The 16,881-nt window shown below is 47.7% G+C and overlaps 1 protein-coding gene across 3 annotated transcripts in view; it reads left to right on the top strand.

Moving 5' to 3' along the window:
• The first annotated feature begins 10,802 nt into the window (after nucleotides 1–10,802).
• Nucleotides 10,803–16,881, top strand: part of LOC134910596 (spectrin beta chain, non-erythrocytic 5-like) — a 188,481-nt gene continuing 182,402 nt past the window's right edge. For all 3 annotated transcript variants that reach the window (XM_063918821.1, XM_063918820.1, XM_063918819.1), the window contains exon 1: nucleotides 10,803–10,980. The gene's annotated coding sequence lies outside the window, so the exon portion shown is untranslated. The remainder of the gene's footprint in view (nucleotides 10,981–16,881) is intronic.

Genomic DNA, 16,881 nt, shown 5'->3' with positions numbered 1-16,881 from the left:
TATAGCAAAATGACCCACCTGAGATCAGCCACCATAATTAACTGCCCCACTTGAGATCAGCCTCCATTGACTCCAAATGCCCACCTGAGCTCAGTCACTGCTTACTCCAACTACCCCACATGAGATCAGCTATGGTTTATGCCAATTGCTCCACCTCAGATCAGCCAGTGTTTTACTGTCTAACCTGAGACCAGCCACCATTTTAGCTAACTACCCCAACTGAAATTAACCATCATTTACTCTAAACTCACCATCTGAGTTTAGTCACTGTTTACTCCAACTGCCCCACCAGATATTAGTCACCAATTATGCCAAATGTCCAACCCTAGGATCATTTACGCCAAATGCCTGATCTGAGAATATACAGCACTTATTTCAAATGCCCCACCTTAGATCAGCAACATGCATTCTATCTGTCCCACATGAGCTCAGTCACCATTTTACTAACTGCCTCACATGAGATCAGCCACATTTTACTCCAAATGTCCCTCCGGAGTACAGTCACTGTTTACATCAACTGCCTTACCTGAGATCAGTCACCATTTTAGCTAAGTGCCCCAGCTACACCCTCTGAGTTCTGCCATTGTTTACTCCAAATGCCCCACCTAATCTCAGTCACTGCTCACTCCAACTGCCACACCTGAGATCAGTCACCATTTCTGCCAAATGTCCCGCTTAAAATCCGCCACCTATTTAGCTAACTGCCAACCTCAAATCAGCCACTGTTTCTGCCAAGCTGCCAATCACCCCACCTGAGATCAGCCGCCATTTTAGCCAACTGCCTCTCCTACGACTTGCCATGGTTTATGCCAAATCCCCCACCTAAATTCAGTCACTGCTTACTGCAACACACCTTAGCTCAGTCACGGTTTATGCTAACTGCTGCACCTGAGATCAGCCAATGTTTTAAATAACTACCCCACCTGAAATTAGCCATTGTTTTATAAAAATGCCCCACCTTAGTTTAGTAATTGCTTATGCCAACTGCCCCACCTCAGATCTGTACCAATTTAGGATAACAGTCCCACTTGAAGTCAGTCATTGTTTACACCAGTTGTCCCACCTGGTATCAGTCAAGATTTTAGCTAACTGCCCCACCTGAGATCAACACTGTACCCAAAAAATGCCTCATTTGAGCTTAGTTATTGCTTACTCCAACTACCCCACCTGATATCAGTTATCTTTGTGCCAAACGCCTTACCTTAGACCAGTCACCATATACCACAAATTGCCACCACTTACTACAATGGTGTCACTTGAAATTACACACCATTTACGTCCATGGCAATACCTGAAATCAGACACTGTTTTAGCTAAATGACCCACCTGAAGTCACTGTTTACTTCAAATAACCCACCTATGCTCAATTTACTCAATCTGCCCCAGCTTATATTAGTTACCATGTATTCCAACTGCCCAACCTGAGACCAGTGTCTGTTTTAGGTAACTGTCCTACCTGAGGTCCCCATTTATGCCAACTGCCTCACATGAAATCAGTCACCATATTAGCATAGTGCCATACCAGAGCTCAGCCACTGCTCACTCCAACTAATCCCCCCCCCACTCAGATCAGCCTTACCCTATTATAGTTACTATTATTCTAACTGCCCCACCTGGGACCAGTCACACAAATCGCACAGAGATAAACTAAAAAACAAACACCTATGGTGCTGAATATAAATATATATTGTGGTGAGAGGGCTTGTGTCTCACCACAATTGCCCACATTCTGTTGGGATCAGCTCCCTCCAAGGGAGAAGAAAACAAGTCCTGCATGTTCTGCACAGCTGCATCTCGAGAAACAGAGGTCCAGGTTTTCCAGCTCACCCAGAGAGAGGGTTTAAAACTCCCAAACACCCACAGTGCATTGCACTGATGCCTATTAGGGGCCAGTGAGCAGGGATCAGTTTACAGCACCAGGGACTGTGGACATTGGCCGTGCCAGGAGAGCATGGCATGTGTGGCTGCAAGCCACTGCAGCAGAATGACTATTGAGCACGGGAAGTGCTAGGAACATTTATGTTTGTTGCTTTCTTTTCTGTATGTACCTGTGTGACCAGGCCCAAGCTTGAGTATGCTGTTCTACAGTGTCTGATGCCAGTAAAGACACTGTGGTTAAAACCGGAAAACCTGCCTGCGAGTCCTTATTTCAGTACCCGTGTTACAATATCCATCAAGCCCGGTAAAACATCGGGTGCGAAAAATTTATGTTTTTTCCGATGTTTCACCAATATATTTTCAACAGGCTATCCAGACTGATCACCTGTAAAAAATGCCCTTTCTCCCAAAAACGCACAGGTTCAGTGAAACCGTTTTTTTTTACACGAAAACGGGGCTGTTGCCGGGGATTTGGTTTTGCCTGCCCCGATGACTGCGGCCAACCTGCAGCGTCCTATGCCCACTGCAGCAGCAGCAGGCTGGGACTGACTGCAGGCATGGCGCCGCGGCCCGGAACTTGAAGCGGCCACTCGGCACGGTGACCCCTGTCGGGGAAGCCGGGGCAGTGCCGGGACCCGCATCCCCCCGCCCCTAGTCACATGACGGGGGAGTGGCCATGTAAATGGGTGGAGCCGGAGGAGCAGCGCTGCATCGGGAGCTGTCAGCAGCCGGCACCCGGTGCAGCATCAGGTAACCCCCGATAAGCCCCCACTCGTGCTGGCTTATCGGGGCTAATTAGATAGCCCCCGGCAGGACAATTAGCCCTGGTAAATTACCAGGGCTAATTGAATATACCCCTTTCTCTTACGTCCTAGAGGATGCTGGGGTCCACATTAGTACCATGGGGCTATAGATGGGTCCACCAGGAGCCATTGGCACTTTAAGAGTTTGAGAGTGTGGGCTGGCTCCTCCTTCTATGCCCCTCCTACCAGACTCAGTTTAGAAAATGTGCCCGGAGGAGTCGGTCACAGCTAGGGGAGCTCTCTAGAGCTTTTCTAGTAAAAAGTTATTTTAGAGTTTTTTATTTTACCGGGAGGCTGCTGGCAACAGCCTCCCTGCTTCGAGGGACTAAGGGGGGGAGCAGTGTATGCCCTGCGGGGTCTGAGCCACTTACTCCGCTGACAGGACACTGAGCTATTGAGGGGATAGATCGCTCCCCACCACAGGGGATCGCTCGCCCCAGCAGCATGCCGCCGCCCCCTTACAGAGCTGAAGATTGTGGCGAGTAAGACACCGGTGTGAAGATGGCGGCAGGAGGGTAGGAGCGCAGTATTAACTGCGCTCTGGGATGGCTCAGCGGTACATAGTGCGGCGCGGTGAGAGGCGCCCTGGGCCAGCGCTTACACCCTACACTGGTCACAAAGCCTGTCGGGGTCCCAGGATCTCAGCCAACATCAATCCTCCGGCCAGTATAATCAGATGCAGAGCAGGAAGACAGCGCCATTTTGGGGGCGGAGTTTCTCCATTTTTCTCCTGCATAGCGCTGATCAGGAGAAAGAAGGTCCCTCCACAGCAACTCCAGCTATCTCTCACGATACCAGGGGGTTGTAGAAGAAAGGGGGGGGGGGGGGGGGGGGGGGAGGCTGCAATACGACTGTGTATCCTATTAAGGTGCACAGTCAGCGCTGACAAGGGGTCTCCCTTTGGTTAAAAGCGCTGTGTGTGGGTTGGCTCCAATCTCTGTCTCTCTTGCCATTCTTGGGAAGGGGGGAACTCTGTCTTCCCTCCCCCGTGTGTGTGTGTGTGTGTGTGTGTGTGTGTGTGTGTAGTGTTTTGTGGTCTCCTTTAGCTATGTCCAGGGACACTGTGTCGTATGCTGCGGAGGATATGTCCTCCCAGGATGATCCCATTCCATGTAATCAGGATAGCACTGGTTTAGCACAGATTCCAGCAAGGGAACCTGAGTGGTTTTCCTCTATCAAATCTTGGATTTCTCAGATTTCAGATAGAGTTGCAAGTAATGAATCCGCAACCCAGGTATGACAGAACTCTATGGCAGTATGGCCCGATTCTGGTACCTCAGGATGCTCCGCTATATACCCCCACAAACGTGCGCTTGTTTATGTCATGCAAGATGACACGGATACCGATTCTGATACCACAGATGGTACTGGGGATGTGTTGCGGGGGTCTGCCTCTCTTGCAAAAGGGGTGCAATTGATGATAGAGGCTATCAGGGATGTGTTGAATATTAATGATACCACACCTGAGCAGGTTGAGGAGGCTTTTTTCACTGAAAATAAGAAAGCCTCGCTAACCTTTCCTGCGTCAAAGGAATTAAATGCTATATTTGCAAAAGCATGGGAAAACCCTGAGAAAAAAATTCCAGATCTCTAAAAGAGTCCAGGTGGCGTTTCCATTCCCTGAGGAGGATAGGAAAAAATGGGAAAGCCCGCCAATTGTTGACGCATCTGTGTCCAGACTCTCCAAAAAGGTGGTTTTACCTGTTCCGGGATCTACCGCCTTAAAGGAGCCGGCTGATCGAAAAATTGATAATACACTTAAATCAATGTACACCGCTTCGGGGGCCATATTACGTCCCACTATTGCTAGTGCATGGATTGCAAAAGCTATAGTAAAATGGTCAGGCACCTTACATGAGGATTTGGATACAATGGATAAGGGTGATGTTGAATTGTTTTTGCGTAACATTCACGATTCAGCAGGTTTTATGGTAGAATCCATGAAAGACCTGGGTTCCATGGCTGCGGGGATCTCTTCCATGTCTGTTTCAGCTTGTTGGGGACTGTGGCTGCGCCAGTGGTCGGCCGACGCGGAATCCAGGAAAAGTGTGGAGTCCCTACCCTACAGGTCAGGCTCTCTTTGGGGAAGCTTTGGATGCGTGGATATCCACGGCTACAACGGGTAAGTCTCCCTTCCTTCCCTCAGCTGCAACTGCTCCGAAGAAATCCTTCTCTTCATCAGCATCACAGTCCTTTCGGTCTAACAAGCCTAGAAAGGCCAAACCGTCCAATACCTTCTTTAGGGGAGGTAGAGCTAAATCCAAGAAACCTGCTGCAGCAGGTTCCCAGGAAACTAAGCCTGCTTCTAGTACGCCGAAGTCCTCCGCATGACGGTGGCGCGGCCTGGAGGTGGGGCCAGTGGGAGTAAGGCTCAGACAGTTCAGTCACATCTGGGTATCGTCCGGCCAGGATCCCTGGGTGATAGATATTGTGTCCCAGGGATACAGGTTGGAATTTCAAAATCCTCCTCCTCACGATTTTTCAAATCAGGCTTGCCAGTTCTGCTGGCGGATAGGACTGTCCTACATGCAGCGGTCCAGAAGTTGGTGGAGACACAGGTCATTGTGCCAGTACCTCCTCATTTGCAAGCCACGGGTTACTATTCGAACCTTTTCATGGTACCGAAACCGGATGGTTCGGTCAGGCCCATTCTGAACCTAAAATCACTGAAGCCTTTTCTGAAGGAGTTCAAGTTCAAAATGGAGTCTCTCAAGGCGGTGATATCAGGTCTGGAAGAGGGGGAATTCCTAGTATCCCTGGATATCAAGGATGCGTACCTCCACATTCCGATTTGGCTACCACATCAGGCTTATCTCCGTTTTGCATTTATGGACTGTCATTTCCAGTTCCAGGCCCTGCCATTCAGCCTCTCTACAGCACCAAGGGTGTTCACCAAGGTGATGGCGGAGATGATGGTTCTACTTCGAAAACAGGGGGTAAACATCATTCCGGATCTGGACGATCTACTGATAAAGACATTCTCCAAGGAGGAGCTGTTGCAGTCCATTGTACTCACAACCCGCCTACTCAGAGTCCACGGTTGGATTCTGAACCTTTCAAAATGTCATTTGGAACCAACCCGGAGGTTGTCTTTTCTGGGGATGATCCTCGACACGAAAGTGCAGAGGGTGTTTCTTCCACAGGAAAAGGCGTTGGTGATACAAACAATGGTCCGGGATGTCCCGAAGCCAGCCCGGGTGTCGGTTCATCAACGCATTTGCCTTTTGGGAAAGATGGTGGCCTCTTACGAGGCTCTCCAGTACGGGAGGTTCCATGCTCGGGCCTTCCAGCTGGATCTCCTGGACAAGTGGTCAGGATCTCATCTACACATGCACCAGAGAATTCGTCTGTCGCCAAGGGCAAGGATTTCACTCCTCTGGTGGCTCCAACTGTCTCACCTTCTGGAGGGCCGCAGGTTCGGAATTTAGGACTGGGTCCTTCTAACCACGGATGGGAGCCTCTGGTGTTGGGCCGCAGTCACTCAAGGGAAAACCTTCCAAGGAAGGTGGTCAAGTCTGGAGCCGGCCTGCCGATCAACATCCTGGAACTAAGAGCCGTCTACAACGGTCTTCTTCAGGCGGCCCATCTTCTAAGAAATCTGGCCATTCAAGTACAGTCAGACAATGTAACGACGGTGGCTTACATAAACTGACAGGGCGGAACGAAGAGCAGAGCTGCGATGTCAGAGGTGACAAGAATCATCCTTTGGGCAGAAAAACACGCGTTAGCGCTCTCTGCAATCTTCATTCCGGGAGTGGACAACTGGGAAGCAGACTTCCTCAGCAGACACGATCTCCATCCGGGGGAGTGGGGTCTCCATCCAGAGGTGTTCAAGGAAGTAACAGCCCTTTGGTGGTTACCCCAAATAGACATGATGGCCTCTCGTCTCAACAAGAAGCTTCGACGCTATTGTTCCATGTCGAGGGACCCACAAAGCAGTGGCAGTGGACGCCCTGGTGTCTCCGTGGGTGTTCCAGTTGGTGTACGTGTTTCCACCACTCACACTCATTCCAAGAGTTCTAAAGCTCGTAAGGAGAATAAGAGTTAAAGCGATCCTCATTGCTCCAGACTGGCCAAGGCGGGCTTGGTATGCGGACCTTCTGAATCTCTTGCAGGAAGAGCCGAGGCCTCTTCCTCTTCGGGAGGACCTGCTGCAGCAGGGGCCGTTCCCTTATCAAGACTTACTGCGGCTACGTTTGACAGCATGGAGGTTGAACGCCTGATACTAGCTCGGAAGGGCATTCCGAAGAAGGTCATTCCTACCCTGATACAGGCTAGGAAAGGGGTAACGTCTAAACATTACCATCGTATTTGGAAGAAATATGTCTCTTGGTGCGAGTCCAAGAAGTTTCCTGCAGTGGAGTTTCAACTGGGACACAAGCAGGTGTGGATATGGGCCTGAGGTTGGGATCTGTGAAGGTCCAGGTTTTGGCCCTGTCCATTTTCTTCCAGAAACAATTGGAGGCCCTCCCTGAGGTTCAGAACTTTTTGAAGGGAGTTATGCACATTCAAACTCCCTTTGTACCGCTTACGGCGCCTTGGGACCTTAACGTGGTGTTGCAGTTGGATTGGTTTGAGCCTCTACAGGAGGTTGAGATCAAATTTCTTACATGGAAGGCTGTCACGTTGTTGGCCTTAGCTTCTGCTAGACGTTTGCCAGAGTTGGGGGGCTTTGTCTTGAAAAAGCCCTTCCTTGATCTTCCATGAAGATAGAGCTGCGCTCTGGACACGTCAGTAGTTTCTTGTAAAGGTTGTGTCTGCATTTCATATCAACCAACCTATTGTGGTGCCAGTGGCTACTGACTCCTCAATTTCGTCAAAGTCCTTGGATGTTGTGAGGGCTTTGAAAATCTATGTGAAGAGGACTGCTCGTCACAGGAAATTGGACTCTTTGTTTGTCCTGTATGATCCCAAGATAATTGGGTGTCCTTCTTCAAAGCAGACTATATCTCACTGGATTAGGTTCACTATCCAGCATGCTTATTCTACGGCAGGATTGCTGTGTCCAAAATCTGTTAAGGCCCACTCTACTCGTAAGGTGGGGTCTTCCTGGGCATCTGCCCGGGGTGTCTCGGCGTTACAAATTTGCAGAGCTGCAACTTGGTCTGGGTCGAACACGTTTGCTAAGTTCTACAAGTTCGATACTTTGGCTTCTGATGATCTGAAGTTCAGTCAATCAGTTCTGCAGGAGCCTCCGCGTTCTCCCTCCTGTTCTGGGAGCTTTGGTACATCCTCATGGTACTAATGTGGACCCCAGCATCCTCTAGGATGTAAGAGAAAATAGGATTTTGGTTACCTACCGGTAAATCCTTTTCTCGTATGTCCGTAGAGGATGCTGGGCGCCCGCCCAGCGCTTCGTTTTCCTGCAACCGTTATCTGGTTCAGTACAACTTTGTTTAGTTATGTACTGCATTGTTACTTGGTAAGTAATGTTTCAGTTGCTGAATTTGTCAAGCTAGTTAGCTTGATGTGCCTTGTATGTGTGAGCTGGTATGATTCTCGACACTATCTGTGTTAAATCCTTCTCTCGAAGATGTCCGTCTCCTCGGGCACAGGTTCTAGACTGAGTCTGGTAGGAGGGGCATAGAGGGAGGAGCCAGCCCACACTCTTAAACTCTTAAAGTGCCAATGACCCATCTATACCCCATGGTACTAATGTGGACCCCAGCATCCTCTGCGGACTACGAGAAAAGGATTTACCGGTAGGTAACCAAAATCCTATTTAAAGAGAGAGATAAAGTACCAACCCAATTAGCTCCTGTTATTTTTCAAACTCAGCCTGTAACATGGCAATTAGGAGCTGATTCAGGGCCGTCTTTTCATATGGGCTCAATGGGCTCTTGCCCAAGGGCCCCAGGAGTAAAAGGGCCCAAGGCTGATAGCTGAGGGTCCCCTCTTTCCAGGGGTACTAGATTTTTGAAAATCGGCCCTGTGGAACCGGAGATATCCGACTTCAAAGCAGTGGTCCCCATCCAAGCCTGTTAATTGTTCTTCCCAGCCAGATATCTCAGGTTCTGTCTGATTTAGAGTTTTTCTGAGGGTATGCTCCAAAAGCTGGGACTGTCCCCTTTCAGTGGACACTGGCAGCTTGTCTCTACTATGCCCAGAACCAGAGATATCAGCCTTCAAGCAGCTGGTCCCTGCTACACCTCCACACACCTAATATGCAGTTTTATATTTTTGTTGGTGGATTGCTCTGGCTACTGAAGTCTGATTCCCAAGTGCCTAGTACCTCCTGAAAGGTGGGACTCTATAGTTTTTTTTATCCCATTAAAGCTAAGAAATCTATTTCCAGGAACTGGAGATATCTGCAGTAAAGCAAGCTGCCCTGACCCCCGGAAAATTATGAATATTAAGCCCACTCCACTATCCACCCCTCCCCTGTGTATTAAACACCCCCTGGAGGTCATGTACCACGGCCCCTTCATTCAGCACAATGTCCCCTTCTACAGTTTAGCGTTCTCCTTCTCGCCCCATTTGTGCAGTAAAGGAGTAATTAACAGAAATTATTTCTCCAGGTCCTACATGCTGAGTGAAAGATAGAACCCCCTACCCCCCGCGGGACATCAAAGCTGCCGCAGATAGCACCCCCCACCCCTACCGTTGATGGATGGGTAGGGGCCCCGGTGCATTGCTGTGCCCAGGGGCCTACACTGCTGTTAAGACGGCTCTGAGCTGATTGGGCCGTACTTTATCTGTCTCCACTTTATCTCTCTCCAAGCGTTGATGCATATGCTGTGATATAATGGGACGGGTGAACAGGGTCTATTCACCGCTGTTCTGCTAAGCAGAGCAGCAAGTGAGAGGGGGCCTCTCAATGTTATCCGGTCTTTAGGTTGACAGCAAAGGTTGACAGTCAATAGGTCGACCACTAATGGTTGACATAGTCAAAAGGTCAACATAGCAATGGTCGACATGAATTTTTTTCAACTTTTCATACTTTGCCATCCACGTGGACTATGACTGGGAATAGTAACCTGCAGTAGCGGAGTGAGGCACCTTGCTCGAAGCTCGCGAGCCATGCGAGGGGAAGTGGTACACTAACTGGGGTCCTGGAAGGTTGGATGGAGTAAACGACACCCAATTTTTTTTTAAAAACTCACGTCTACCTTTTTCTGTGTCGACCTTTCCGTGCCGACCTTCTGTCCATGTCAACCTTTGGTGGTCGACACTGTTGACCTGATGATCCACACCCCTCCCAACTCAAGACCCCCCTATCCCCACCGTGGGACACTGTGGCCCGTGGGTGGGACATGGAGACAAAATTGGGACAGTTCGGACATATGTAATCAGCTTCAACCTATGATTTTATAGAATGCACTTGATAAATGCTACCTCAACACTAATTGGTTGCTGTAAGCAACTTCTCCACTGGTCCAATCCCCCGATGCTTAATACACCAACTCCAGTTACAAACACCCAGTGTACAGACTTAATTAAATAGTATATATGTAAAAGAAACAAACAGGAGTGCCCAATAGTGACGTATATAGGCCCTCATTCCGAGTTGATCGCTCGCTAGGTACTTTTAGCAGCCGTGCAAACGCATAGTCGCCACCCCAAGGGGGAGTGTATTTTCGCTTTGCAAGAGTGCGAACGCCTGTGCAGCCGAGCGGTACAAAAACATTTTGTGCAAAACAAGACCAGCCCTGTAGTTACTTATTCTGTGCGATGATTGCTGCAACGAAGGTCCTGGAATTGACGTCAGACACCCGCCCTGCAAACGCATGGACACTCCTGCGTTTTCCCCACCACTCCCAAAAAACGGTCAGTTGACATCCATAAACGCCTTCTTCCTGTGAATCTCCTTGCGAACGGATGTGCGAATGGAATCGTCGCTAGAAGCATTGCACAGCAACAATGCTGTTTGTACCTGTACGACGTGCGAAAATCGACAGCATGCGATCAACTCGGAATGAGGGCCATAGAGTAGACACTGAAATGCCAGATGTGTACCCAGCTTTCCTCAGGTTCTACCCTCCTGAATCGGGACACATACGAGTGTTACATTTGGAGCTGCTTTGTGATTGGTGGAGGACAGAATTATTGCCCCATTAAAGTTGTGGATCATCCGTATTTCCTCAGTCTCTTCAGAGAAGATACCGCACAGCACCCTTATACATAGAAGGGTTAACTTGCCGCTTAAGAGGAGGTAACAGCTGCTCTCAGCCCCCAGCACAGCTGCTCTCCCCCGTCAGCCATCACACGGGCCAGGGCCGGGGTATATAGAGCCAGGTGGTCGGATGGACATCTGAGTGTTGGAGAACAGCCACACGTGGGACGCTCTCCCTGTCACAAGGTAAGAGCCAGCATTTCACATAGGGATCACAGGCCGGGGGTGGTAGTAGGTAGATGGAACTGCCTTTCCACAGAGATGGTAATGCCATATTATTGAAATACAGTAGTTTTACTGCAGGTTTTCAGGAAGACGAGCGAGATGTTCTGTAGAATATATCGCAATGTATCTGTCAGGGCAATGTTCTGCAGATCAGTAATTCATAATCTGCAGATTACTGTATGTCCCTATGTATTTGTCAGGAGGTAGATGGAATAGAGCAGTGATGGCGAACCTTGACACGCCAGCTGTTGTTGAACTACACATCCCAGCATGCCCTGCATCAGTTTTGCTATTTGTCCATGCTAAAACTGATGCAGGGCATGCTGGGATGTGTAGTTCAACAACAGCTGGAGTGTCAAGGTTAGCCATCACTGGAATAGAGAAATGTTCTGCAGATCTCATTATGTATTTGTCAGGGGGTAGATGGAATGAAGCAATGTTCTGCATATCTTTAAACAGGTCAGTAAACAGTGATGTGTGGTCAGCGTAGGCTGGGGAGACAGCCTGACCTGTCATACTCCAGTATACTCCAGAGTTTTGACTATAAAAATGACATTTAGAACGTAGAAATATACTCATTGTATTATTCATATCATTTTTGTGTTATTCTGCACGTTTTTATAGTCAAAACTCATGAACAAATCGTATATGAATGGATAATCTGGCGTTGATACTAGCCAGGGCTTTACCAGCCACTGACCTCACCGCACCACACTGTCAGTAAAGTAATAATCTGCAGAATGTATTATCTGTTAGGGAGTAGATGAAAAGCAATGTTCTGCAGATTTCTAAAGACTAGAGGTCAGTAATGTAATAATCTGCAGACTAGGTGGGCCATTTATCAATGATCGCATTTGCAATGCACTGTGGGTGCCATGTTAGCACCCAGGATGGCACTGCAGAATGTGATCACTTCGGGTGAACGTATCACCCGACACAGGCAGGGATAGTGGCTCCTAAAGGAACCCATCCCTGCCGTGTGCAGAGTGTGCGTCCGGGCCTTTTCCAGCGGAGGGTTCCTGGGGAACTCTGCCAGAACTACATGCAGCGAAGTGTAGCCCGTAGGCTACAACGGGTTGGGTATGGGTGACCAGCTTTTGGGATCCCACGCACAACGAAGCCCCTTGTGGGCTCGGTGGCGAGCGACACCCGCGAGTGGGAATCGTCCCTGTTAGTCGGCATGGCGACTGTCAGGATTTTAAGGGGTCGGGATGCAGGCGTCGGTATTGTGACCTGCGGTCAGCACAGTACGACATCCCACTACAACGGGCTACTGCAATCAGGAGATGGTGGTAGCTGCTTCACCTTCCCGATATTGGTACATCGGGCAGCATCGCATCCCCCATAGAAACCTATTGGGAAATGCGGCTGTGGGCCTCAATGGAGGGATCACAGCAGGTATCGGAGATACCTGCTGCGATCCCTCCTTCATACATTGCAGGGATACATAGTATTTGCGGCTAGCCCCCGAAAACACCCCGTAGCTGCAAATCCTGTTTGGTAAATGGGTCCCTATAGCACTGTGAAACAGTCAGGGGGGAATAGGACAGAGAAATGTTCTGCAGATCTCTAGAGAGGTCAGTAATGCAATCTGCAGACTATGGTGGTTATGCAATTATCTCCGTTTTTTCGCCTAGGCGAAAAATGCGGCAGGGGCTGAAAACACATGGATCGGCGAATCCATCTATTTTCCATCTAAACGCTGGCCATTTTCGACAATGCCTTTTCAAAAAAAAAAAAAAAAAAAAGGTGAAAAGGCATTGGCGAAAATGCCTTCAAAACACACGAAAACGGCCTGCAATTGAATACTTAGGGGAGTGAATTCATTAGCTCCAAAACAATCTGCGCTAATTGCATACCCTCCTATATCACGAGAAGCTGTCGGTAGGTAGATGGAGACGTGTAATATTATCAGGTCTTAGAAGTTAAGAATAGCAAAAGAATAAAAATCAATAAAGTAACATTTTACCCAATGTCAGTAGCAATATCTTGCTGGGGTTTGTAGTGCACCAATGCTACCATGCACTGTGCTTAGAAGTGAGTGAGTGCACACTAGTGACGGACAGTGCTCTGTGATGTCACAGGAAGGAGTGTGAGCAGCGGATTCTGTCATGTGTGTAATACAGTGTTTATTATATACTGGCAATGGGGGCGGAATATGGGATAGTCAAGCTTCTACTGTACGTTAGAGGACACTACACATGATGTACAGTAGTAAAAACAGATATTATTGCTTCCAGTATACCAGGATAAATCACACAAGTCCCTAATAAATACTGTACAGTAAGTATGACATCACAGGAAGCTACATGTATACATTACGTCTAGGGGGTAAATTTACTAAGATGGGAGTTCTATTTAAGATGGGATGTTGCCCATAGCAACCAATCAGATTCCAGGTTTTATCTTCTAGAGCAGAGGTTCTCAAACTCGGTCCTCGGGGGCACACACAGTGCATGTTTTGCAGGTCTCCTCACAGAATCGCAAGTTAAATAATTAGCTCCACCTGTGGACCTTTTAAAATGTGTCAGTGAGTAATTAATACACCTGCAAACCTGCTGGGTTACCTGCAACACATGCACTGTGTGTGCCCCCCAGGACCGAGTTTGAGAACCTCTGTTCTAGAAGGTGCTAGATAAATGAGAAGTAGAATCTGATTGGTTGCTATGGGCAACATCCCATCTTAAATAGAACTCCCATCTTAGTAAATTTACCCCTAGGTGTTTATAGTGCAAAAGAAGAGCATGGGACTGTGTCGATAGATGTTTATATTACATTATACATTATCATGTGATTATTAAGCAACAAGAGAACATTGTCCGGATCAGGCCATGTGATGACTCTCGTATCATCATTCTCGTATGTTCGCTGCTTTATATATATACATACGTTTTCATATTATATAGAGCAGTTATATAACAGTCCGTGTATGGTTTTATAGTACTGCAGCGGTTCTTCGGCTTTCCTGAATCACTGCTCCCTTTAGTATCAGCACTTTTTTCAAAGTATCCCAAGGCCAAAAATTTCTTACTGAGAAATCCAGATAATCCAATCCAAATATGAAATTAAGTAAATTGTGCCCCTGTCATCCTTAGGTTCAGCTATGGGTAGTGGGCAGGGCTGCCAGTATCACATTGACCATAAATAATTTGATTTGGCTCTGTACCACCAACCCGTGGCCCGCCTGCAAGTATCCCCCGCCACAACTCCCAGTTTGGGAACCACTGGTGTACTGTATATTTTACTGTGTAAAGTGGGAAATGTATGAAGCAGTGAAAAGTGTGGAGAAAGTGAGCCAGTGGAGAAGTGGCCCATGGCAACCAATCAGCTTTGAGGTAGCACTTATCAAGTGCATTCTATAAAATTATAGATAGCAGCTGATTGGTTGCCATGGGCAACTTCACTGGCTCGTTTCTCCACCCTTTTCACTGCTTCATACATCAACCCCAAAGTACCAGTATTATTATTATTATTATTATTATTATTATTATTATAATGAATATTATTTTTAGTAATATAATATATAGAACAGTTCACGTTTTGCAGGTTACCTAGCAGGTGCACAGGTGTATTCATTACTTACTGACACATTTTAAAACATCCACAGGTGGAGCACATTATTTCACTTGCGATTCCGTGAGAAGATCTGGAAAACATGAACTGTTTTATTACAGATGTGTCCTGCTACTTTCTTGCAGCGTTTGGTCCCGTGATGCGCTGAGGACCAAGTCCGAGAACCTGTGGAATAGTGTATATTATTATAACCAGGGCCAGACTGCCCATCTGGAAAATGCCAGAAGGGGCGATGGTCCGTGTTAGTCTAGTGGATCAGTCCGGTCACACAGAGTTGGGAAGACCACGCGCATCACAGCTTCTGGCTCTGTTTCACTCCCCCGCCCAAAGTGCCAATTTCAAAGAAATATGGGGTGTGCTGCGAGTCCACACCCCCGACTCGCACCACATCCCCGTGAGCAGTGTCCGCACACCCCTTTTACGCCGCGCGCACCCCCTTTCTTGTGTGCGTGTGCACATTCGGCCCGTGCATGCACATGGCTCCAGTCGTTCTCGACTGAACTATTATTACAAGTAGTGTCTTACATAGAGCACTATTATAACTGTCAGTGTATTATATTACTTTTATTAAAAGCAGTATTTTATATAAGCTGGGTACACACTAAACAATATATATTGTGTGATATATATTGTTCAGACATGGGTCAGAAATATTGTACACATCGTATAGTGTAGTCAGGGCTGGTGCAAGGTTTATCGGCACCCTAGGCAAACCTTCAGCCTACTGCCCCCAACCACCACCAATACCCACTTCCCAGCCTTCAGTTGAAAGTGTGACTTATAAGATCCACAGCCACCACTTGCATTTTGGCCCTCGTTCCGAGTTGATCACTCACTAGCTACTTTTAGCAGCCGTGCAAACGCATAGTCGCCGACCACGGGGGAGTGTATTTTTGCTTTGCAGTAGTGCGAACGCCTGTGCAGCCGAGCGGCAGCAAACACATTTTGTGCAGAACAAAACCAGCCCTATAGTTAGTTACTTATCCTGTGCGATGATTGCTGCGACGAAGGTCCCGGTATTGACGTCAGATACCCGCCCAGGAAACGCCTGGACACGCCTGTGTTTTTCCAAACACTCCCAGAAAACGGTCAGTTGACACCCAGAAACTCCCACTTCCTGTCAATCTCCTTGCGTCCGCCAGTGCGACTGGAAGCGTCGCTAGAGTCTGTGCAAAATCACAAAGCTCTTTGTACTTGTACGACGCGCCTGTGCATTGCGGTGCATACACATACGCAGAATAGCCTCGTTCTGCCATAATCGCTGCGAAAATCCGTAGCGAACGATCGACTCGGAATGACCCCCTAAGTACAACAAGGATTTTTCTTCCAGAGAAAGCCTTCATTTTGTGATAGGCAGGTTCAGTGGCACCTAACCCCCCTATAGTGAGGGGGCGGGATGTTGGTGGAGGTCATGTGACCGTCAGTCTCCCGACCACCGGTCACATGAATACCACCCATCACATCTCTACATCCCATCTGAAGGCATGTATTCAGCTTAAGAGTAGTCTTATATACAATGTTGCTGTCAGTGTATTACATGGAGTATTATTACCAGTAGAGTATTATACAGATCAGTATTATCTCTGTCACTGTGTAAATTGGAGTATTACTGTAAGAGGTGTAATATAAACTCGACTATTCCATCCAGGGTAATCCTACGTAGTGTGCCCAAGATGGCTGCCGCACCTGGTACCCTGTGAGGGTGGAATACACAACCCATGGAAGTTATTACCCATTATGCCTACATCAATCCTGCATTATGATTACTCTAAGCCAGGCATGTCAAACTCATGATCATCCAGCTGTTATGAAACTACAAGTCCCAGCATGCTTTACCAGCTGATCAGTGGAAGGTATGCTGGCTAAGCATGCTGGGATTTGTAGTTTCACAACAGCTGGAGGGCCACGAGTTTGACATGCCTGCTCTAAGCGTTCTAGGTTTTAATTTTTATGTCTGTGTGGCCTGTGTATTGCTGTATTAATCTTCTGTATTATGTTTATTGTTGTGATGTCTGTAAAGCGCCTTGAATCCTGTTTGGAGAAAGAGCGCTATATAAATAAAATAATAATAATAATTATTATTAATAACTCTGTTCATGAACCCATTATAATTTTTGGATCACATAACATTATAAATGAGTTCAAGATGGCGCCACGGATGGCTGCCTCGGTGCTGCTCTGCCAAGCAGCCTTCGTTTTTACATGTATAATATGTCTAATATGTCGAGTCTATCGTACAGTTGCAATGTGCAGTATGAACTCATACGTGTATGTTTGTAATGTGTGCTA

Source organism: Pseudophryne corroboree, chromosome 4 (assembly GCF_028390025.1).
Source record: "Pseudophryne corroboree isolate aPseCor3 chromosome 4, aPseCor3.hap2, whole genome shotgun sequence".
Classification (NCBI taxonomy): domain Eukaryota; kingdom Metazoa; phylum Chordata; class Amphibia; order Anura; family Myobatrachidae; genus Pseudophryne; species Pseudophryne corroboree.
The sequence above is the reverse complement of the archived record's forward strand: the minus strand, read 5'-3'. Positions and strand labels throughout refer to the sequence as shown.